The 25,807-nt window shown below is 36.5% G+C and overlaps 1 protein-coding gene across 10 annotated transcripts in view; it reads right to left on the bottom strand.

Annotated features, from left to right (window-relative positions):
* MARCHF1 (membrane associated ring-CH-type finger 1) overlaps window positions 1–25,807 on the bottom strand; it is a 758,727-nt gene that overhangs the window by 520,053 nt on the left and 212,867 nt on the right. For all 10 annotated transcript variants that reach the window (XM_084758388.1, XM_084758391.1, XM_084758390.1 and 7 more), the window contains one exon: window positions 5,203–5,279. The gene's annotated coding sequence lies outside the window, so the exon portion shown is untranslated. The remainder of the gene's footprint in view (window positions 1–5,202; window positions 5,280–25,807) is intronic.

Genomic DNA, 25,807 nt, shown 5'->3' with positions numbered 1-25,807 from the left:
TATGTTAAAGATCAAACAGGAAAAGGCTTTCTGGGTCAGCAAAATAACCATACACACAACACATATTAATATGCTTGCTCTCTCTACTTCTTCTCTCTAATACACACACACACACACACACACACACACACACACACTGCAGAGTGAAACAGAGACAGACAGGCAAATAGACAGACAGGCAGGCAGACAGGCAGACAGACAGACAAAGAATAGTAATTTGTTAAAGGAAATATTTAACAGTTGTGTAGCTCAGACTTCATGTGGAAGTCCTAACAGTGGGAGCAGGGACTGTCTCTGACTCTACTGCCTGCCTTTCGATCCCTTCCTCCCTTCTATGACTGCCTCTTCTAGCCTCAATAGGACAAGCTTGTCCTACTCTCACTGCAACTTGATATGGCAAGGCTGGTTGAGATCTATGAGAGGCCTTAATTTTCTGGAGAGAAAGGGAGGCAGGGTGGATGGATGGGCATGGGAACTGGGAGAAGAGGAGGGACGGGAACTGCAGTTAGAATGTAAAGTCAATAAATTAATTAAAATAAATAAATTGCATGACTTTAAAAAGTATTTATAAATTGTTACCATAAATTATTTGAGTCCTTAAAAATTCACAAACTTAGAAATCTATTGCCTATGGTGTTCATATTTGATATTTAAAAAAAAAAGATTTACTAAAAAAAGCCACATGATTATCTCCTTAGATGCAGGAAAAGCATTTGACAAAATCCAGCACCCATTCGTGTTTAAAGTGCTGGAGAGATCGCAAATACAAGGGACATACCTAAACATAATAAAGGATATATACAGCAAACCAAAAGCCAACATCAAATTAAATGGAGAGATACTCAGGGAAATCTCTCTAAAATCAGGGTCCAGACAAGGCTGCCCACTATCTCTATAACTCTTCAATATAGTTTTTGAAGTCCTAGCCAGAGCAATAAGACAACACAAGGAGATCATGGGGATCCAAATGGGAAAGGAAGAAATCAAATTATCCCTACTTGCAGAATATATGTTAGTGTACATAAGTGACCCCCAAAATTCCACCAGCTGATAAATGCTTTCAGCAAACTGGCTGGTTACAAAATTAACTAAAAACAAGTCAGTGTCCTTCTTATATACAAATGACCATCATACAGAGGAAGAAATTTGGAAATCTACACCCTTCACGTTAGCCACAAGCAATTTAAAATATCTAGGAGTAACTCTAACAAAGCAAGTGAAGGACTTTTTGAAAAAACTTTAAGTCCCTGAAGAAAGAGATTGAAGGTGACTTGAAAAGATGGAGGGATCTTCCTTGTTCATGGATCGGGAGAATTAACATAGTAAAAATGACCATCTTACCAAAAGCAATTTACAGATTCATTGCAATCCCTATCAAAATACCTACACAATTTTTAAAAAATACTGAAAGTTCAATTCTCAACTTTATATGAAAAGACAAAAAACCCAAAATAGCTAAAACAATCTTATACAATAAAAGATCCTCATGAGGAATCTCCATACCTGATCTCAAACTGTATTATAGAGCAATAGTAATTAAAACAGTATGGTACTGGCACAGCAATAGGCTGGTTAATCAATGGAACCGAACTGAAGACCCAGATATGAAAACACACACTTATAGTCACCGATTTTTGACAGAGAAGCCAAATCTATTCAACCGAAAAAGGATAGCATTTTCAACAAATGGTGCTAGTCTAACTGGATTTCTACATGTAGAAAAATGCAATTAGACCCATACTTGTCACCATGCACAAAACTCAAGTCCATATGGATTAAAGACCTTAACATAAAATCAGAGACACTAAATCAGTTAGCAGAAAAAGTGGGGAAAAGCCTGGAACACATTGGCACAGGATACAACTTCCTGAACAGAACACCAGCAGCCCAAGCCTTAAGTTCAACAAGCAATAAATGGGACCTCATGAGGCTGAGAAGCTTCTGTAAGGCAGGAGACACTGTCAAAAGAACAAAGAGACAGCCTACAGACTGAGAAATGATCTTCGCCAATCCTGCATCGGACAAAGGTCTAATATCCAAAGTTTATAAAGAACTCAAAAAATTAAACACCACCAAACCAAATAATCCAATTGAGAAAGGGGGCTCAGAGTTAAACAGAGAATTCTCAACAGAGGAATATCAAATGGCTGAAAAACACTTAAAGAAATGCTCAACATCTTTAGTTATCAGAGAAATGCAAATCAAAACAACTCTGAGATTCTGTCTTACACCTATCAGAACGGCTAAGACCAAAAATTCAAGTGACAGCACATGCTGGCAAGGATGTGGAGAAAGAGGAACACTCCTTCATTGCTGGTGGGAATGCAAACTAGTACAGCCACTTTGGAAATCTGTCTGGCGCTACCTCAGAAAACTGGGAATAGGGCTTCCTCAAGACCCAGCTGTTCCATTCCTTGGAATATACCCAGAAGATGCTCCAACATACAACAAGGATATATGCTCAACCATGTTCATAGCAGCCTTATTCATAATAGCCAGAACATTGAAACAGTCTAAGTGCCCCTCAGTAGAAGAATGGATAAAGAAACTGTGGTACATTTACACTATGGAATACTACTCAGCTATTAAAAACAAGGAATTCCTAAAATTTGTGGACAAATGGATTGAACTAGAAATGATCATAATGAGTGAGCTAACCCAGAAGCAGAGGGACTCAAGTGGTATATACTAACTTATAACTAGACACTAGTCCAAGGGGCAGGTTTCATGAAAGTCTTCACTTACCAGGAAAGTGGGATGGAGGTGAGGACATCTTATTGGGACTCTAGGTGAGAAGAATATAGGAGATAGGGAAATAGATGGATCCAGAGGGTTCTAGAAACCTACAAGAAGAACACTATGATGGTCAGATCTAGGCCCAGGGTTTCTGCTTGATCTAAGGCACCAACCAAGGACAATACATGCAGTCATCATCAAACCCCTACCCAGATCTAGCCAAGGGACAGAACATTCTCCACAGTTAAGTGGAAACTGGGGACTGATTTTCACATGAACTCTGGTGCCCCATATTTGACCATGTCTCCTTGATGGGGAGGCCTGATGGCATTCAGAGGAAGAATAGATGACTACCAAGAAAAGATTTGATATGCTAGCATCATATTCAGGGGGAGGAGGTCCCCCTCAGTCACAGTCATAGGGAAGGGGAATGGGGTGAAAGCGGGAGGGAGGGAAGAATGGGAGGATGCAGGGGATGGGATAGCAAATGAGATGTAATATGAATTATTTTATTTTTCAATAAAAATTTTTGTAAAAGGAACAAAATAAAAAATGAAAGTGAAAAAAAAGATTTACTTATTTTTAATCATGTGGTAGTACATATGAGTGGTTATCTGAGGGGCAAGAGGCAATGAATTTCCATAGAGTTGAGTGACAGGTATATTTGAGCTACTCAACATGAGTACTGAGACCCAATCTCTGGTTCTCTACAAAAGCAGTGTATGCTTTTAACTACTGGGAAATCCACCCAGACCTAATTTGGTATTTTTTTAAGTCACTAAAGAATAATAGATAGCTTTTTTCTATGATCCTATCATATACATGAAAAAATACAGTGGTTAGCTATGCATATTTTCCTTACAGGTAGAATTATTCTATTTCTCTCTTTAAAATTGAAAAAGAACTCCAGAAACACTATTGCTGAGATTTTCCCATCACACTTTTATGGCTTTGTTTTTCATGAATTTTAGATTTCTCTAGTTTCTCAGACCACAGGACCTCAAACAATAAGAAACACTATGGTCAAAGCTAAGGATGCATTTTTTTTTCTTGCACGTAAGCAAGGGTTTTATTAATCTAAGCCTCAGCATCTCTACAGGATCCAGGATGGGGAGCCGAGACATGACGCAGAGGAACTTGGAGAGGAAGAAAATTGATTCTTGTGAAATTTAAATAGAAAAGTGTATATTTTCCACTGATAATATTGTAAAAGTCAAATTCAACACCATTTTCAAAGATCCCTACACCAATAGCTTAACATCAAAAAGACCCAGTGAGTATAACATAAACTAATTTTCATTATCTGGAATGTAAGAAGTAGACACATGTGCCAAAAGACAAATCATTGAAAAAATATTCAATTGGGGGAATTAAGCGTGGTATTATTAACTACTGTCCTATTGAATTTAAAACCTAGTAGATGTTTACCCAACTAGTTTACCTTCCACTGATTTATTGCAAGGTGACAGAAAATATTTTTGTCTTCCTTATTGAACATAGTCTGCATGTACGAAAGGCAAAAAATTATTGCAAATGTCAAATAAATAGCAGGTATTACATTGTATCCATCTACAGGGTCTGTTGTTAAGAAAAAAAAAACTAATTGGGGACAACGGGATTCTTTTATGGCTATGTCAGAAAGCAGCTTATAAAATGGAAGAAAGTCTATTTACTTTTACTGTTTTTCAGAAACTGTGAAATAGCCAAATCTCAACTGTGAGATAAATATTGTAAATCGAATGTTCAAGAAGCATTCAGTCCCATGTCATTCATGACTCTCCACCCAATAGTCTTGCTTATTTGCGCTGTATCAGGTGGAATAAATAGGTGTTCACGCATAAGCCATCAAAGCTGTGTAGTGCATATCACAACATGGTGTAAGCTGTGTAGTGCATATGACAACATGATATTAGCTGTGTAGTGCATATCACAACATGATGAAGCTGTATAGTGCATAACACAACATGGTTACGTAAGTTGTGCATTTACATTACAATGTGAGGATGGATACTATAATTCATAAGTATAAAAAAATAAACATTAAAAGCAAGATAAAATCAGTGTTTGCAAAAGACTGTATTTAGTTCCCTTAATGCAGCCTGAAAGGGTATTTTCTGCAAATAAAGATTTGTTTGCTCACTGAAACAGAGGTTGTAATTATTATTAACATGTTTGCCCAGGACAAATCAGCCTTCATGACAACCCCATCTCTTTGAACTCACTTACCTGATAAGGATCTTATCAAGAGTCATTAAAATATTAGCCAGTAGATGCAAAGAATCAGAGTTAATCTAACAAAGAAGTGCTCTTTATTACTGAAATCAGATAAAGTTAAGGCAAAACAAGACTTGAAAGGAATAAAGCAAACTAAGAATCTAATTAAAATAAAATTCAATTCTACTTCCAAATGAGAAAACTAGTTCTCTGCATCAAATACTTCTTTAGGACAAAAACAGATGGACTTACAAAATATGTCAGTGTCTTCTTTAGTCACAGTAGGATAGCAGAAAACAAGCTTTCATGACTCTTTCTGTGTACATTTCCTGAAAAAGAAATTAAAATAAATAAATGTGAAAATATAACCTAAAATGAACTCAACTAGACATTGTAAAATAAATCATGACTCTTAGAAAGGAAGATCACATATTTCACACACACACACACACACACACACACACACACACACACACACACACACGATCACAACTGCTTCTGAAATTATAGCTGGGCTACCTGTTTATAAGTCATCTAATTGCCATACCCATGTATGTACACATGTAAGTATAGGTTAATAAACATAAAAATTAATCTTGGACATTATCTAAGTCCCCATTATCCATTGCTTACTATAATTTAAGTACAGTGATGAGTTGCTATTGGAGTAAATGATGCTTTCAGTATAATATACTCATGGCATAAACGTTATAATAATCCAAAGGGAAATATTAACATATTCCTAAACTAAGTTAATATATTCATTTTTTGTATCACAGGGGTTAGTCAGTTTTAGTGTAAAGGTGTGATCCATCAAATTCTGAACTCATATATCCTGTTCTGTTCACTTACAAGGTTTTTATTTTCAATCTGTATATTTACACTGATTTTGAAAATACCAACCAATACTTGATATGGGAATGAAGTAATTACAAGCAGTGATAAATGTGAAAGACATGAGCTGCACAGTGTAGAAGGAATCTCTTGTGTCTGTGTGGAAGCATTACCTGGCAATAAAAAGCTAATGATCTGTTAGCTTAAGCAGGAAATAAGGAGGTGGGATTTCTGAGGAGAGAGAGAAAAACTCTGGGAGAAGTCAGAGGCACAGATTTGCACAGGGACTTTGAAGAAGATGGATGTATGAAGCTTAGCAGAGGTAACCAGCCACATGGCAGAACAGGATATTAGTAATGAGCAAGTCAGGAAACGTGCCTAGCTTGATTGTCCTAGGCTTTTGTAAACATATTGAATCCTCAGAACCATTATTTCATCCTGGAGGAAATCCCACATTTACAGCACTTGGGATCACCACACTTAGGATGGTGAAAGAAAAGAGTATCACTGTGAGAGCCAGGGTAGCTTAGGATACAGAGTTAGATACCATCTCAGAAAGGAAAAGAGAAAGAAAAAAAGAAGAAAGAAAAAAGAAAGAAAGAAAGAAAGAAAGAAAGAAAGAGAGTGAGGTGGGGATAAAGGGAAGACAGGAAGGAGGTAAAGAAAAAAGGAAGGAAGGAAGGAAGGAAGGGAAATACAATCAGCTTCGAAAGAGTAAATTATTATGTATGTTAGAGAATCAATTAGAGAAAGAAGTGACAAGCTGTTGAACATACCACATACATCATTTGGGTTTTGGCAAGGCAAAAGTATTCAGGAGATCATTTGACAATGTTTATGAGGGTGATAATAAATTTTTTTTTACAATTTGTTTGTAAGAGATCAAGTTAAAGTTGATAACGTGAAAAAATGATCGTTTAAAGTACATACAGGTAATATTACACAGAATTTAGAAATTATATACAAAAATGAATTCATCCATTACATAAATGACAACCAAATCATGCACAGGTTATTTTTCATATATTTTAAAGGCTACTTTGACATATTTATAAGTGATGGAAATTTGATTATTAAAATTTCAATATTTTAATAACTTAAGAAATTTGAATTTTGATAATCCTATACATGCATATATTGATTCTGATTTTCCTAAGACTTTAGAGCTCTCATCTCTCTCCTACCTACGTTAACTCCCCATCTCCACTACAAGTTTCCTTTCCAAATTTATGTCCTTTTGTTTTGTTTTGAGACCCATTGGGTTTAACTGAGGCCTTCTGTGTGAATGTGGGTTTTATTTTACAATTAATTTAAAGGCTACTTTGATACATTTATAAGCAATGCAAATTTAATTATTAAGTTTTCAATATTTTAATAACTTAAGAAATTTGATTTTTGATAATCCTATACATACATATATTGGATCCTAATTTCTGTAAGATAACAGCACTTTTATCTGTCTCCTATCCACATTAACCCCCCCATTCCCATTACATGTTTTCTTCCCAAAATCATGACCTTTTGTTTTGTTGTGAGACCCACTGAGTTTAACTAGGGTCATCTGGGTGAATGTTGATTTTTATCTGAATACTTTAGTAGACTAATTTTCAATGAAATAAACTAAAATATAATTGTTTTAGGTTTTTAACTTTTACATCCGGGAGAAAAAGTACTTGAAAGCATAGAAGACGTGAGAACTTTCACCAGTGGGAACAGAAACATAATAGTTTTAATAGAAGGCATTAAAAATTTAAGAGGTTCTAAATTTAATTTTGCTCTTTGATATCTAACCATTAATATGTATTTTTTAATTTTTAAAACTGTAATTTAACTACAATCTTTCTCCCTTCTCTTTCCTCGCTCTAAAGCTTCCTACATACCATCTACAGTCTCAAATTGTCACCTTGTTTTGCCATTTATTGTTACTGCATTCATATGTGTTTTTACACATACATACATATTACTAGTTAAAACCTGTTCCATCCATATAATATTACTTGTATGTATGCACAGTTATGACACACACAGTCATTCTTTGATCACTGATGAAAATGATCTTTGACTTCTTAAGTCTTAGATTATATTAACTGTTTGTCACCATAACTATAAAAAGCATTGTAAATATTCAAAGAGAAAATTAAATGGATGCCTTCATAGCAAAGTGCAAGCAAGACTACAATGATTTGAAAAATGTAATTATATATTTTTTAATTTTTTAATTTAATTAATTTACTCAGATTACAACTCAATTGTTATCCGATCACTTGTATCCTTCCTCTCCTCACTCCCTCCTGCTTTCACCCTATTCCCCTCCCCTAGGTCTGTGACTGAGGGGGACCTCCTTCCCCACTGTATGGTGGCCCTCAAAGAAAGAATAAGCAGGCTGCCAAGATGAGACTCGATTTTTATATACACATGTGGAATTTGGGATATGTGAAGGGAAGCAGTGATAGTGTATTCATGTTTTACAGGTGACAACTGACAAAATTGTTTATGGATTGTCCCATTATTCAAGAATCCCACTCTACACTGAAGATACTGTCAGGCAAAGATGGAAAAACTTCCAGTCTTTGATCTTTTTCCATTCTAGTTTTCTTACTCTCCTGGCTTCCAAACCTATCTTGGATTATCAGCTACATAAAGCCATCCTGACAGCCTCACTCTCATTCCAAGAGCTCATTCTGAGACAGTCCCACCCTTTCCCTTCCTTTGACGAAATGGCAACACTGACAAGGCATGCAGAAACAAATGACTATGTTGTTTGGTTCCACCATTAGAATCTGTACTGGATTGCTCTTAAAGTTGAGTAAAATGTGGTCAGTGGAGCTGGAGCACCAACCTTTGATTTGTTCAATACCTCTTTGGATAAATAGCACTTAGAGAATAAAAGTTATTTTTAGTGTTTGCCCTTCTAGAATGGTGGATTTTAGGTTTATCTTTTCTTTTGGTTATAGAATAATTATTAAGATAAGAAAAAAAGCTTTTGTCACCTTAAATGAAATTTGGAAGTAAAAACCTATAAAATGATAATATTAAATACTTAGTGTTTTTAAGCCTGATGAACAAACTTGATGTCTTAATAGCACTCTTTCAGAAACCTAATATTCCGAAGAATTTCTGAAGATATTTAGGTTAATATATTATCAGACTAGTAGGAATTTGTACTTCCATATTTTACAGTTATAAATAAAATATTGAACATGATATTTAGGCTTATCATTAATGCAATTAAGAATCCAGTAATGTGTTGGGGGAATAATCTGATGTATTTTGATGATAATTACTGCTTGCTGTCTGTAACCCACCTTTTGCTTAATAAAAAGTCATCCCACCTGGGCAGGGCAAAGGAGATAGGTGGGGCTTAGAGAGGAAGGAATTCCGGGAAGAAGAAAGATGGCCAGGAGGAGAAAAGGAGAGACCCGAGGCGAAGAGAGGAAGCCTGCCATAGGTTAGCTGGAAGAGAAGTGCATGGCTTGCATGGACGGAAAATTCAGCACAGATGAAGAACATTAGCAAGTATTTGGGATTATGGATGGGAGGTAGCTTGATAGAAGTTATTGGAAGCAGATGGCATGGGATTGAAACAGGGATCCCATGCCTGCCCACTATGGGAGGTAGTTTAGAGGATTGATATCTGCTCTGCCCAAGGTTAACTAAGGCTATCTTAAAATATAATAAATGTCTGTGTCTTGATTGTTTGCTAGCCGGGCCTACAAGTAATACAGTTAATACAGATAATTTTAAAAACAATAGTAATGCAATGATTTTGAGAATATTAATTAAAGATATGGGATAATCTCAGTGTATTGATAGGTTAAAAGTACAGAAATGAACATTTTAAACATCTAACATCAATATTTAAATTCATTTATTACATAATATTTTGCACATCAAGTCAACAAGAACTGACTCAGGGTAAAATTTTCAACATAATTCCATATCAGTCAGTAAAATCATGTGTTGCATTTTATCTATTTATTATTACTATTATAAAGAAAATTCTTCTTGGGCAATGTAGTTTTCTTTTTGTATTTATGTTTAATGTAACTTGTTCAGATTGCATTCTCAATTGTTATCCACTCACGTGTATCTTCCCATTCCCCCTACCCCCTCTTTCGCCCTATTCCCCTCCCCTAAGACTCTGACAGAAGTGGACCATCTCCCCCAGCATATGACCACAGCCTATCAGGTCTCATCCAAATAGCCTGCTTCTCCTTCCTCTGTGTGCCCCTGGGCCTCCCCACCAAGGGGAAGTGATGAAATTCAGGGCATCAGAGTTCATGTCAGAGGTAGTCCTCTGAAAGTCTCCACTTAGCTGGGGATAGAAACAGGTGTTGAGGCTAGCTTCTGGACTTCAAATGAGAGTGGTATGGAAGAGTGGGGCATATAAGGACCCAGAGGGTCCAGGAGCCCCACAAGAAAACCATCAGGGCAGACAGATCTGGACCCAGTGGGCCCTGCACAAACTGTGGCACCAACCAAGGACAATGCATGCAGTAAACCTAGACCCCTTCTTCAGATACAACCAATGGACAACTGATTCTCCATGGTTGTGGGGAGAGTCAGGTAATATTTCTAAAGCCATTGTATTTACTCTTAGAAAGTAAGCCAGATAGTACTTGAAATCTGAGAAAGTACCTTTGTAATTACGAGTCACATATTGTACAGACATATGTACAACATTAAAGTAGTATTTAAAGAAGATCCATTAGGAGGTAACAACTAACATGTTACTTATTATTCTAAATTTAAGAAATAATAATTACATCTAGAAGGAAAAGAGGATAAAATATTTAAAAAATAAACATACATAAGCTCTTGTAGATTCTTGTGGTTTTTAACATGATAGAATTTTAATGTTTTTTTCCAAAATAATTGTTCGGAAATGTTTACTAGACTATGACTGCATATTTGAAGATGCAAAATTAATTTTCATTTTAGATACTGAATGCTGTGGGGTGGAGTGATTTGGTCTCTGAAGAAGGAATAGACCATGCAGAAAGCAGTTCACTGTCCCACTTAAGATCCAAATGCCCATGTTCATTTAGTGTTTTATTGCTTTGAATAAAATGAGACTGGGGCTGCAACATCATTGTTTTTATTGTCTATGGAGGATACTTCTGATAATAAAATGAACAGCATGCAAGGGTAACAATATACTTATCTGGAATAGTGTTTCGTCATTAGCAATCATGTTTGTTGTTTTTTTTTTAATTTGGTTTGATTTGATTTGTGTTGACATGCTGGAAATCAAAATCAGAGCTGCAAACTCTACATTGTATTATATCTTCAAGTCTTTATAAAATATCATATTAGTATTATATTTATAATACCATAGGAAACTGCACCCATTTTCTGAGTTAGATAATTGAGGATTATAGAAATGAAATAATTTCTTTAAATGCTATGTCTATCAGTGGTCCGCATGGGAACTGATCCTTGTGTGCTGGCTTAGCTTAGCATTCTCCACTGTGTAATAATTTTCCAGCAAGAATTTTAAAAACTTAATTGTTGCAGTAGAATCATAAATATGAAATGAATGAACTTGAATTTTTCTCTTCTCACTAAAATTCTAAATTATATAAGCTTTTATTTCAGGCAACTATCTAGACAGCAGTATTTTTTCAGATGATGATAATGATAATCTGGCATTGATTCCTTTTCAGACAGAAGATTGTTGAATTTTGTGAAATACCTATTTCATTGCTCTCACTAAAATTTAATGTGACTGATACTCTGTGTAAAAGTCAAGCACTCCCATGTACATATGAAGGACATGGTGTCTATACCTAGTAGTGGAAATTGTGAGAGAGAACCCTACCAAAGTGAGGCCCTTGCAGACAAAAGAGAATTGCCTGTTCCTTGAAGGGCTGAGGTAGTTTCCCTAGAAGAGATGAACTCTTCAGGGAGACACAGAGATCCAAATGCCATTAAGTATTGTCATGGGATATTATTTTTACAGGAACATTTGTAGAGCAGATGGAGGAAAGCTAAATAAAGTACAAGGAGGTACGAAATGAGAAGTTTTCCATTTAATTTGCCATAAACAGTAGAAGGAGCTGAACATGGGGCTACATGAAAAACATCTCTTCTGTCATAAAAAAATGCATTTGCCATTTGGAAACACATCCAATAATTGTAAAACTCATTTGTGTTAAAACTTGAGAGTGTCGTTTTTCATAATGGCATCATAATGTTCCACAAAGAAACAATTTCTAAGAGCTGATTGCAAAAGGCAAATTAATAGCATATTTCACTAATGTGGAGGCATACCTTACTATTTATTGTGATTATAGTTAAGGAGAAATAGGGAACTATTACTGAATGCCTCAAAAATGAATGGGGAACACCATTAAAGAGTCAAAAGAATAGTAAACCATTTAAAATTATAATGCTAATAGCCTTGTTTGTACAATGGTTTACCTGGAATGGCTACTCAGAGTAAGCTTGTGGATATATTATAAAATAACCAACATTTTAATTATGATAGGGACTGAGAGGCCCAGGGTGAATTAGCAGTTTGCATACAAATGTAATTTCTTACATGAAACCTTTGTGCTGAATGCCTGGGATTTCTGCCATGGAACTATCCATGAAAAAGGCAAATGCATTTGATAGTAATGTATTAACTCATTAGTCTCCACTAGAAAAATTTCATGAGACGATTCATTTAAAAGCCTGTGTACAAATATAAATATTTGGGTTACTACTTTAAAAGTACTAATGTCAAGCAATTACAAATCCATCATAGAGTAGGCAATAGGAGGAGATAAACGAAAACTGCCCCGCAGTGGACTTGTAATGAAATAAAACGTCTGTGGCTCAATCCATTCCATGCACACTGCTGATCTTCTGTAGGTCTCATAGGTGGCACTTGCTTCTGGGGTCTTTCCTTTGCAGTGTCAAAGGTGGAAGTTTAACCTGGCCCTGATGCTCCAATGGCTAAGTGGAAAACTCTGTGTGGCTTTGGCATAGAGGACAAGCATATAATTACAAACCCAATTTTGTTCTCCAGCTCAGCTTTGAACAAGAATGAAGCTTGTATCCCATAAACAGTCATCATAAATCTTTGTTTTTCAAATGCTTATGAACTTGGTACGGATGATAAATATCATCTCAACTGATTCCAAACTACTAAATAATGTCTTCAAAAGACTCATGACATTGAAACATAAGGATACGTGTAAATACTAACAAATAGACATAAAACAGAGGGTGAAATTTTACCAAAAGAGAAATGATACAAGTGTAAAGTAAGTTGAATTCTAATTTCCGAAGATTAATCAGATAATGAAAGCATCCCCACAAATAAATGGCCAGCTGTTTGAAATGACTGACACAAAAGATAACTAAAATATGAATGTTTGATATGTACAGGCAGAACATCCAACTGCATCCAGCCATAGGCATCTTGCATCTACGTAAACGCCAGTGGACTCTCATAGACCCAGAGGAGCTATTGTTATTTTTTGAAAAAGAGACAGACAGTAGAGGTGCTCTAAAGAGGCTCTGACTCATAATGCCCACTTGCTATTGCCTATATGTATAATAACTTTCTATACGAATACTGTACAAAGGTTATACTATTTATGTATATGTCATTTTTTTAAATCATATTGAAATATTTTCAGTGGTGTTTTATAACTCTAGTATAGTGTCTCATAAGTGGGAGACATTTCAAGTCAAACATTTAAAATTAATTTACTCAGATTACATCTCAGTTGTTATCCCCTACTTGTATCTTCCTGTTCCTCCCTCCCTCACTTTTTCTCCCTTTTCCTCTCCCCTAAGTATGTGACAGAAGGGTACCTTCTCCCCAGGCTTATCCTTTCTCTGAGGACCACCAAGCCTCCCAACCAAGGGGAAGTGATCAAATATGGGTCACTATAGTTCATGTCAGAGTGAGTCCCCGCTCTCAGGCAACTGTGGAAAATGTTCTGTCCATTGGCTAGATCTGAATAGGGGTTCAATATTTACTGCATGTATTGTTCTTGGTTGGTGCAGTAGGTTGAGCAGACCTCTTGGCTCCAGAACTGCCTGTCATGATGTTTTTCTTGTAGGTTTCTAGGACCCTCTGGATCCTTCAATTTCCCCATTCTCCCATATTTCCCTCACCTAGAGTCCCAGTAGGAAGTCCCTGCATCTATCCTGATCTCCTGGTAAGTGAAGACTTTCATTGGACATCCCTTTTGGGCTAGTGTCCAATTATATGTGAGTGTATACTATGTGAGTCTTTCTGGGTCTGAGTTAACTCACTCAGGATGTTCATTTCTAGTTCCATCCATTTGCTCATAAATTTCAGGATTTCCTTGTTTTTAATAGCTGAGTAGTATTCTATAGTGTAAATGTACCACAGTTTATTTATCCATTCTTTGACAGACATTTAGGCTGTTTCCAGGTTTTGGCTATTACGAATAAGGCTGCTATGAATATGGTTGAGCACATGTCCTTGTTGTGTCCTGGAGCATTTTCTGGGTATATTCAAAGGAGTGGAATAGCTGGGTTTTGAGGTATCCCTATTCAAAGTTTTCTGAGAAAGCGCCAGATTGATTTCCAAAGTGGTTGTACAAGTTTGCACTCCCACCAGCAATGAAGGAGGCAACGTCCTGAGTCATCAGAGAAATGCAAATCAAAATGACTCTGGGATTCCATCTTATACCCATCAGAATGGCTAAGATCAAAACCTCAAATTTTGCTTTAAACTCACTTCTTATTCAAGGATCAGTCGTGGCATGAATGTTTTTGGGACTATTTATGGATATTTTTACCTTTCTAAATCTTCATTATGTGTTATGGTGAAATTTCTTGAATAGATCCAGGCGTAGAATTTCACCATTGTTTTCCAATTGCTTTCTAAATACATTACTTCAATAGGGTACACATTGATTTTTCACACTGCTGGGAGCAATTGACTGTTTGCCAGTGCCTCTGCAATCTCAAGGGCTATCTTAAAACTCAGGTAATTTTCATTATGCAAAACTGCATTCTCATTCGCATTCCTAGTGCTTGCTTAAAGCAGCTCTAGCTGATAGGGCCTTGTTTTATTCCTCTAAGAGACTGCATGCCTGATTGAGGAATGCATTGTCTGTATTCTATATTCTTTGCTGGTCAACATGTGGCTTAGTGACTTTTAATAAATATATTTAAGCCACTGTCGTTATTAAATGGATACCTTATGCTCGTTTGAGATCAAAGAAAATTCCTAACTCATACTGTTCATGTTCTTTATCATGTCACTGTTTAATAAATACCACAAGCTTCAATGTAGTCCAGAAATAGAGATAAGAAATAGAAATGCCTAATAGCATTGGCCTTTTAGGAAGAAAAGCAGAGGGTTATATACAGGAGAAAAGCAATTATTTTTGCCAGATACTAACTTCTGTTAGTATCTGGATTTATTACCAATTGAAACAAGAATATAGGATTTGAAGAGTGTTTCTACATAGTCTCTGTACTCATGAAATCACTGCAGGTATCCTATCTGCACAAACTGGTCCAAGTTTTTGGTCTAATCAACAAAGCATTTTGGATGGATTATGTACCCACAAGACCCCACCAATCACAGAGGGGTTATTAACAGTTAATTGTTATTGGGAAAGGTGTAACAATTTTCTCAGTGGTGTAGCCACAAAGAAGCTACCTTTTTAATCTCACCTATGCTCAGGCAAGCACTTGTATTAAACTCATTGGATCGGATCATATGTAACAAAACAAAACATGAAAATTGGGAGGAGACTTATTGAGAAGAACTCCAGTGAGGGAGGGAAGGGGAAGACAGGAGAATGAAGACTGAAAAGTATTGGTAATAATTATAAAAATATGTGAAACCGCCAAAGAAGAAAACTTGTTTTTAAAACATATGTGTTTGTAGCTTGGTCTTCGATACGGTTGTGTTTAGAGATGGTGGAACTTGAGAGGTGAAGCCTGGGAATTGTCACGGGTCTATTTCAGGATTACTGTGGTTCTCACAGGACCCCAGTTAGATCCTGAAAGAATGGGTTGAGATTTTATATGTATATATATATATGTATATACACACACACACACACACACACACACACACACACACACACACACACACATACAAGCTTGGTTCTATTCTTGCTGGTGTCCTGTCTTTCTACGTGATTTCTTCTGCATGTTCTCGTATCATTATAGTTCTGCACTCTAGTGCCATTCTAAGAACGATACTACAGGCTGAACAGAATGGGGTCATCCAATCTTGGCTTTCAGCTTCAATGTCTATAAGGCAAATAAATCTCTTTTCCGAGTTCTTCAGTATATTTTTCATAGCAACGGAAAATGGACTGTACAGTTTGTCACAGTCTTGTTCTTAGAAAAGCACAGAGCACCCAGGTTTTATTTTTCCAAATGTCTAAAATATAAGCAAATTGGCTTTTATCTAAATAGTAACTGTCAGGAATAGGCAGGATAATGGGTATCTTTGATATTAACTCAGTGTTTCCTTATGTCCTTTGAAAGATTTCCATGCAAAAGTGGCCTTGGTCATTATCTGTAAACTTCTCTTATTCAAATAAAAGGACCGTGTTCCTGGTTGCTTCTTATTTCTCTCGTGCAGAAAATAGTAGTTAATTTTCATTGTCAAGTTAATGGAATTCAGATTGCCATGGAAACACACGTCTCCGTATTTATGAAGGGGACTGCTGGAAGGTCTTACTAAGAAGTAAAGACCCACCTTAAATGTGGGAAGCACCATCTCAGCAGGCTGGACTTACACTAAATAAAAAAGAAAAAGGCTGTAAAGGAATTTTAATCTACCAACACGGTAGCTCTGGCAAGGTATCACATCCAAAGACCATCTAGGTCTCTGTGATCTGGTTATAAAGGCACAACTTTAATCCCTCTGTCTGGAATACAGCCATGCCCTTACTATACATCTTTAATCCAAAACAGTGAAGGTAAATTTAGATTGTAGAAGGAAGCATTGTGTTTGAACAGGACATCTAATTGAGAGACAAAGTGACAAATCAGAGAAAGATTTGACAGAATGAGTCAGAGATAAAATATGCCAACGCTCATAAGGACAGAGAGAAAAAGAAGGTACTTAAGAACAGTACAGTAGACTTGAAGGAGTAGAGTGGGGTACAGTAGCAAGAAAATAGAGAAGCAAAAGCATTAGAGTGCAGTAGAGAAGTCAGTACAGTAGCAAAAGGAGTAGAGTTGAGTACAGTAGAGAGTTCAGTAGAAAAGTTAGTCCAGTAGAGTTGACAGACAGATAGACAGACAGTACAAGAGACATACAAAGTACAAGAGGAAGAGAGTGAACTTCAGAAATACAGAAGATTTCATAGAGTTTTTCTTTTTTTAAAGCAGAGCAATTCAGTAAGAAGTCTAGTGCAGCCATGTCCAGTTGGTCAGGTTTGGAGAGGAGTTTGAGACAGAACTGCTGGGTTGAACCAGCCAGTAAGCCTTCAGAAAGAGTTAGAAAGGGTGAGATTATTCAGCAGTAAGCCCTTGAGATGACAATTAACTCTGGTGAAATAAGAGTTACTTTTACAAAAGGCTGAATAAATGTTGGAAAGTATCACCTACTACTTATTTTTCTAATAAGATTCTTTAGTCAATAAAAGTTACATAAAGTCTGTATCACTCCAGCGATAAGAGGACCAGAATCACCTACATCTCCACTGTGATTGAGCGTCCTTAACAATGAATATTAAAAGCTTTCATAACAATAGTAATCTCTTCCCTTTTTTTTAAAGTTCACTGTGAAAGTTCCTATTATATGTTATTAATGATTTCCTTAATCACTAACAGCAGCAGGAGTGGACAGCCTGTGTAGTGATTCATGTGACACATAATGGGAAAAATCTATAATTTCACATTTCTATTTGGTCTTTTGTAGATAATGATGGGGAGTTTAAACAGGTGATTCTTTAGAAAAAGACTGTTATTGACATTGTAATTTTTCTCCTAGTTTAATCTTTGGGCATAGTTAAGGTAAAGCTACTTAGATGAGTCACAAAATTTTATGATTTTCCACAGAGTATGAATATATATATATATATATTTCTTTTAAAAGATGCTTGGACATTTTAAAACATAATTTCTTTTCAGTCTTAAATTATTGGTTACCTGAAACTGAGCAGCAGATTTTAGCTTTTAATACATCTTTGTCTTTTAGATCGTAAATTAGTCCACCACTTCTAAGCATAGAGCTCCCAGTATCCTAAAGACTCAATAGGCGTTCTTAAGAGGAGAGAGAGGAAGGTGTCCTGTTCAATGTGAGCTTGTGCCACAGCAAGGACAGAAGCCAAGTCAAGGAGGGAAATTCATACGACCATGAAGTAAGCTGCAAACAAGCAAACAAACAAAAAATAACCAATGTTTCAAACTGGCCTCACTTTGTATTGTACGCAGTATCTTGTATATGCTGACTCCACATGAATTTCTCCCATTAATGTTTATTCCAGCCTGTTAAAGCAATCTACTTCTCTGGGGGAAAATAGTGGGTGTGGGTATGAGCAAGTGGAATGGTGTAGGAGATAAATTTTTTTTGCCCTGGAGTTTAACTACATCTAAAAAGTAAATACACCAATCCAGAACCTAGTAGTACAAATATGATGTACTGCTTCTCTAATTATAGATCTTTTAGAAACAGAAGTAATTTCAACATTAAAACCTCATTGAGTCAGACAGAATGAAACACACTATTTAACTAAACAGCTTGTTCAGCTAAAGAAAAGAAACAATACTTCAAATTCAAATTGTGTTGACAAGTTATATATATAAAGAACTTTGTTGGTTTTTTTAAAGGAAAAAATAATTTTATTCAATTAGTCAAAAATAAGATCATCCACATCAACTCAGTTGTCACTGCTCCCACCATCCACTTAAGTACTGTTAGTGAATTTGTCACTGACTCTGGCTTTATATTAATTCTCATATAATTTGTTCATTTTCTTGTTTGGCAGTAAGAGGCAGCAAAAGCAGAGCTTTGTAAATATTAGATAAATTCTCTGCCACTGAGTTTAACAACCATATCTTCTTCTAATATATTTCAATGTTTAAAGTTGTCAGCAGTACCCTGATTACCTTTTTTTTTCTTTTTTCTTTTTCTTTATTTTCTCTCTCTCTCTCTCTCTCTCTCTCTCTCTCTCTCTCTCTCTCTCTCTCTCTCTCTCTCTTTTTAACCTAATAGGAAACCTTCTTACCCATTGGGATGAAACACTCCTTATTCTAAATGAGAAGTATTCTGAGTAGAAATGTTATGTTTAATATATTTTTATGTACTTGAGGAAATAGAAAATGCTGGGGGACACACGCAGATAACTCTCAGTGACAAGTTTTTTCAGTATTTTGCTTTTGTTATATGTAAAGAGTTATTCCCATGTTATAGGACAAAATCTTTGTCAAGATTCTTTTTTGTTTTGTCTTTATGATTTTTTAAAAAATTTTATTAACTTATTCTTGTTACATCTCAATGGTTATCCCATCCCTTGTATCCTCTCATTCTTCTCTCCCTCCCATTTTCCCCTTATTCCCCTCCCCTATGACTGTTCCTGAGGGGGATTTCCTCCCCCTGTATATGCTCATAGGGTATCTATATTAACAAATCAAGGAAAACTGCGTTAAATTTAAGAAAATTAACAAACTACTTCCTAGTGTTAAAAAGTTGATAAAATGCCTCATCTCTCATGAAACATCAGAGCAGAGTAATTATTTTTGAGAGCACCAAAGGAAATTTGCCTCTCAGCATGATTGTCACTGGGTCAATGTCTACTAATAAATCCTCTTGTAGATTTTTCAGAATATAATAAAATACAGGCTTCTAGAAAAAGATGTCACATGCAATAAGAAACTAATCCTAGATCCTAATCTTGAGGATTACATTTAGTTTATGTTTAACAGTGTAAGGGTAAACTCAAGCATTGTGCTGAATGATTTGTACTGTTTCCAACTTGAGGTGAAGATATTCCATTTTACACTAAAACTGAAATCATTGTCACACACACAACTAATAAGCAAACAAACTATTAGAATTGATGATTAAATTTCAAGTGCTTTTGAAGAAATTACAGTGACAGGAATCTGAGGGATGAGATGGGCGTGGCCTCCTTCTGAAGGCTAAGTCTGAACCCTATTCTGTGATGATGCTCTAATAATCCAAAGTCAATGATGGTTTTGTTTGAACCTCTGGTAGTCATTAGGTTACTAGTGTTATTAGTAGTCACTAGTGATACTAGGTTACTAGTATACAGTTACCATGGCAGATACAACTGGGCATTGGGCAGAAGAGAGGACCAGATTCATTTGCAGTTCATTAGATGACTAACTGGACCAAACAAGGAAAATAAGTCACAGATATTTTTCACCCAGATTTTTATTTTTATATTGACCTTTACATGATTGTTTTTTTCTTCTCCTGAAATCATTACTTTCTTTTCCTTTATTTCTGAACAACTGAAATGTTTATGGATGGACAGAGCTAACAATCATGTACAATGTAGGCTACTGGTGCCTGAAAGTGTGCATATCACACAACAGTGAACTGTCCCTAACACTGTCTATGCTTGATCTATTTTTAGCATGTTAGCTCTTCCCTCTTGGTTTGACCTAGAGACATATTGATCTTTCTGATTGTCAAGACAATTTTAATAATGGCTGTCCTTTCTTGAGCATGAACCACATGTCAGACAAGGTTAGAAAAACTTTATAGACATTAGTTTCAAGTAATCTTTACCGGGCACCATTAAGAAGGTCATCATTAGTACCCTCACTTCATCAAGGGGGAACCGGGCACAGAGAGTCAGTGCTCATCATCTACCAGAACTTTGAATGTCTCTCAATCATCAGTCAGTAATATTAAAGGGAATATCCCTAGATTTAATATATTATTTTCTATATCATCCATACAGCCTAAGGTGAAATCCATATTGCAAAATCCCTGCTTTTAAAGGACTACAGCAAATGAAAATTGATATCAGCAGCTGTGGCATATTTCCCCCAGTCCAAAACAAAGTGTTGTGGAGCAGGCCACAGATATAATAAGTTTATCCTCAGTCTTCACAAATATTAGAGTGTTGAAGTTGTAGTACTTAGATAAAGAACTAGCCAGCCACATAAAAGAGGTGAAAAACATGCCATTCCGTATGTGCAGAGAAATGGAACATATTTAAAAATAAAGATATAGGAAACCTTTGTCTTTACAACAGGGAGACTACTTGCCTAAAAACAATTAATGTGAAAGGATACAATTTGCATATTATTTTTGCTGGGTGGTTGGTGGTCTGGTTGGTTAAGGACCAGAAAGTATAGAGGTGCAGTTGTATAAATGATAACCAGCTTGGGATGTACTTGCAGTTGGCTGCATGAAGTAAGTCTTTAGTTCTCGAAAAGTAACAGAGAAAGCTCTTTCTCATGTCTACATTAATAGTAATTCCTCACTGTTCTACAGAAAGCATTGCCTGAATATTTGGGGAACCCCCTCTCTAATTTTCTGTATTACTTTGCAGTTTACCTATTTCCTAGTTAAGGTATAAATCTATTCTTTCAGGACCACCTATGTGAGAAATTGTTGCTATGGGAGAGATATGGGGTTTCAAGTGTCTGTTAGTTAAAGGTAATGGTGTGTTGACTTATGTGTCCAGAAGTGGAGTAAGGGAGCAAAGGACAACTAATGACCTGGTCACTACCAAGAAGGACCGACTGTGGCCAAGGTGTTTTGGGGATCCTGGAGGCAGCAGTGTGTTTGGAGAATGTGTGGATATGGCTGCATACTGGGCCTTAAGCAGAGAAGCACACTTAAAACAAACTCTGGAAGGCCTGTGTTTCCTGGGAAGTCAGTCCCACTATAGCTGAATGATAACCCTGTGTTATACTTTATAAGTTATAAAGACTTTATCATTAAAACTTAAGAAAAGGCTAGAAAGAAAGTATTCAGTTGCAACCTTCTGGTATTTGGGGAATTATGAGATGTATATAGCTGCACTGACCTGACTCACAAAGCTCTAAAGTGTTCCTGCTGACATAGAGGAGCAGGGAGTTCTTCCTCCTGCTCAGTTTGCAATAGTGGCCTGATGAGGGCTACAACTGAAGAGGCGTTGATGTCAGAGCCCTATTTAGAGGCTCCTCCCGAGCATCTGAGTAACAGCTCTGCGTTAGAGATGCTCTCTAGACACCACATGAAACAAGAAGATATTCCAAGGCTATCACTGCTGAGTAATTTTTAATGCATACTTTTGGAAATCCTGGATTTACAAGTCATAGACTTAACCATTACACAAATAACAACAACAACAACAACAACAACAACAAAACCCTAATGCCACTTCTTCTACTCTAACATCTGGCTTGACTTTTCTAAAATAAAATTTTAAACATGTAATGTAGATATTAAAGCAATATTTTTTCTTATTCTAACAAATGAAAACATTTAGGAGTTCCCTAAAAGCTCAAAGTTCTGAAAGAAAAGCAATCATAATATTTTACAAAATTGAAAATACACTGAAAGACCCAGAGAGCCATATAACATACAGTAGATAAACCTGAATTCAGTGTTCCAAGGGAAATGTTTGTTGTCTTGTCTTTACTTTTTAAGAATATCTTCAAAAGAATAAAAAAAAAATTGCCTCAGAAAACTACATCATTCCCTTTTAAGATGTCCAGAGTTAGGGGGCAAAACATTGATGTTTAAATTGCTTTTCCAAAGGGCCCTATCTACAAATCCAAACTGTTTTATAAGAAATGTTGACATTTTAATACCTAGTAACTTCCTACACAGAAAATACACAGAAAAAGCCTACAGCTATTGATTTGTAGCAGTAGCAGGAGGGGGGGGAGGGGCACAGAGGGAGAAGAGGGATAAGAAGAGGGGGCAATGAAAGGGGGAAGAGAAAGGGAAGGGGAGGGAAGGAATGGAAAAGGAGGAGGAGGAGAGGAGAGGGAAGGAGGGAGGGAGGGAGGGAGGGAGGGAGGGAGGGAGGGAGGGAGGGAGGGAAGGGAGGGAAGGGAGGGAGGGAGGGAAGGAGGGAGGGAAGGAGGGAGGGAGGGAGGGGATTTTGTAAGCCAGAGTTAGAAAGTCCAAGAGTTGAGGCACTAGAGACTAAAACTCACCTTTGATATTTATAAGAGAGAAACATGAATCTTAGATTGTTAGTACAAAGCTGTATGTTGTGGTCGCTTTGGGAGTTGAACCACCCTTACACAGGGGTCACATATCAAATATCCTGCATATCAGATAGTTACACAGTGTAAAAACATAAAATAGTTTGTATAGATTAACTCTTCTCTTCAATTTGTGCGTGGGTGCCCACAGAGGTCAAAAGAGAACATCGGATCTCGTGGAGCTGGAGTTTCAGACACTTGTAAGCTGACTGGGATGGATCTTCTACGGGAGCAGCTCATGCTCTTAATTGCTGCGCCATCTCTCTAGTACTGAGAAAGGTGTTTATTTGGAAATTCAGACATTATGAATATGTCTGCTATGAAACAGATATGAAAATCAATTCCAAAAAAACTTAAAATGCAAACAAATGTACATACAAGAATGTGTGATTAATGATTAATGTATTATATGAATCACACCAACCCCTAGAAAAATAGAAGTACTAATGAATTTAGAATCACTTTAATCTCGGAGCAATTGATGATGCCTTTTACTTTATCCTTCCCTCCCAGGTACTCATAATAAAAAATTATTAGCTATTCCACTTTTAGAAGTCTATTCTATGCCTTAAGTCTAAGGGACAATTCACAAGTTTAAACCTCCATTTTTGTAGTGAACTGTTTGGTAAGTTTTGACCTGCAAATATAATAACCTGTCTCCATCCATATTGACATAAAATGCATACCTACATGTTAAAGAGAGACCCGCAAACACATGCACGCTGAACTCCCACTGATGATGGTGATATAGTGCTGTTCTTAGGCCACTCCTCCCCCATGCATAAAGGGAATATCTGGTCATAGTAGTCTTACTCAGCCAAAACTGAGCCTGACCCTAAGTGCTGCAGGAATTCTCACAATCTATAAAGATTGGATGCAGTGAAAGGCATTTGCCACAGCACCTTATAGGACCCCTCCATTGCTGCTTTATTCGTGATTCGCAAGTTTGAGAATCAGACCAAGCTTCTCTTTCAGTGAGAAGGCGATTGTGACAAACTTTGCACCCAGTTGCTCTCTGTGGTGCAACAGGTAACGATGACTTCCTAATCTTTCTCTCGACAAATATGCTCCACCCCTAGCATGCTGACAGGTTTTTATTTCTTATTTTTAATATTTTATTAAATATTTTTACATATGCATTTATATTATTACACAGATAAACTGCCTACAGCAAGAAGAATCCCATCAGAAACTTAAGAGGAAATAAAAAATAATTACCTGAGTATACAGAGAGTGCAGGCTAGCAGCTTCCCAAATGAGAAGATGATAGGAGACAGTTTGCTGCTGCCTGAACAGTCACCCAAAACCTTTCTACCTGTCTTCTAGGACCATGGCTTCTAGAGTCCTAGGAAACCCAAAATCCCATTTTCCCACCAGTCATTTCTAGGAATGTCCACAAGCCTGTATCTTAAAGAACTATATCGATAACAAAGTGAATTGAAATGTAGCACTTCTTATAACCTGAGAACTAGTAAACTTTAGGCAAGATGCTTACTTGATACACACTCTTCACTCCCAAAGTACAGTGCAGAAGTAACTGCTTAAAATGCTCTTTATCTCACATAATTACTGAAATAATGTAAAGATAACTAATATGCATTGTTCATTTGTTACATGTTGACCTTGTACAATATATGCACACTTCAAAGCAGCATGTTGTGTACCACACATGTAAAAGAGTTCCACATTTCAATTAACTATAAAAAAGAACAACCCAGAGAATATTCAACATTAATCAATTGTATGTTGCCTTTGTTTTTTAATAACCAAATTTATTTGAGAATTTACAAAATAGCCATGGTCTAAGGCACACTGCTCGGTTCTCTTCACTGACCATGATCAAAAGCACTTGGTGGTAATATCATCTGATTGTGAGGTCAGTGATTCTTGAGCTTGTGTAAAGAGAAAACACATTTATGGCTTAACCTGGAAAATCGGTAAGACAGAACTTTAACAACAAGACCTCAGTCTGCAGTGTAACTGTCAGCACTGGATGTTGATACCAAGTCAGGTTACTCTACTTTTGTCAGTTCTTGAGTGTAATTCCCAACTGAGCTGGTGTTGAATACCACTTAGCTACCAAGAAAACCCCACCCCTCCTGTTTTCAGAGAGCCCATCTATTCTGTTACTCACGACACACTAAGATCTGCCCCATTTTCCTAGTCTTCAGTCACTTTCCTAGTTTCCTTATTCATAATTCGCTTTTTTCTAAATTTCAGTCTGTAGAAAAATCAGATAAGTGAAGGTGCTGCTGATTGTTTTTATTTAAGCCATTGACTGAAGGTGGTATTTTGTATCATGACTGTGCTCAAATCTAAATAGTATTTGTCACTATAAAGTAATGCCATTTTTTTTTCAACCTCACAACTGTGAAGCACATTTCATGCAGTTAGAAGAATGCCCTTTTTACCAATGCACCACTGTGAACAATTATTTTCCAAAAGAAAAATAAAATAATATATGTAATTTTAGAAAGTTGTAGAGGACATCATGTTTCTTTCTTTAGACCATCTATGGTAATTAAAATGGACAAAGATATCAGTCTGCCTTCTCACATAAGTGGAAGTGCTATCTCCTGGCACCATATGTAATTTCCTGTAGGCACTGGCTTGAATATGTGTAGAGTGGCCTGTGAACTCTATTCCATCACTTCCAGAAGTCTTTGCATTTGAAAGCTCAATTTTTATTAAATCTAACAGACAGCATTTCATAATAAAACAGAGTCTAGGTCTCATGGAGAAACATAAGGCATTTTAAAGGTACAACAAGCAAGGGATGGGCTGGTCCTGGAAACACTAATTTGTCTGAAAAATGGCTGCTTGCAGAGCTTCTCTTCCTTTATAAGCAAGAAATTTTCATCCTTGTTTTTCAAATCTGGTTTCTTAGCAACAGCTT

This window comes from Acomys minous (assembly GCF_964271855.1).
Source record: "Acomys minous genome assembly, chromosome: 15".
Lineage (NCBI taxonomy): Eukaryota > Metazoa > Chordata > Mammalia > Rodentia > Muridae > Acomys > Acomys minous.
This window is presented reverse-complemented; position numbering and strand designations above follow the sequence as displayed.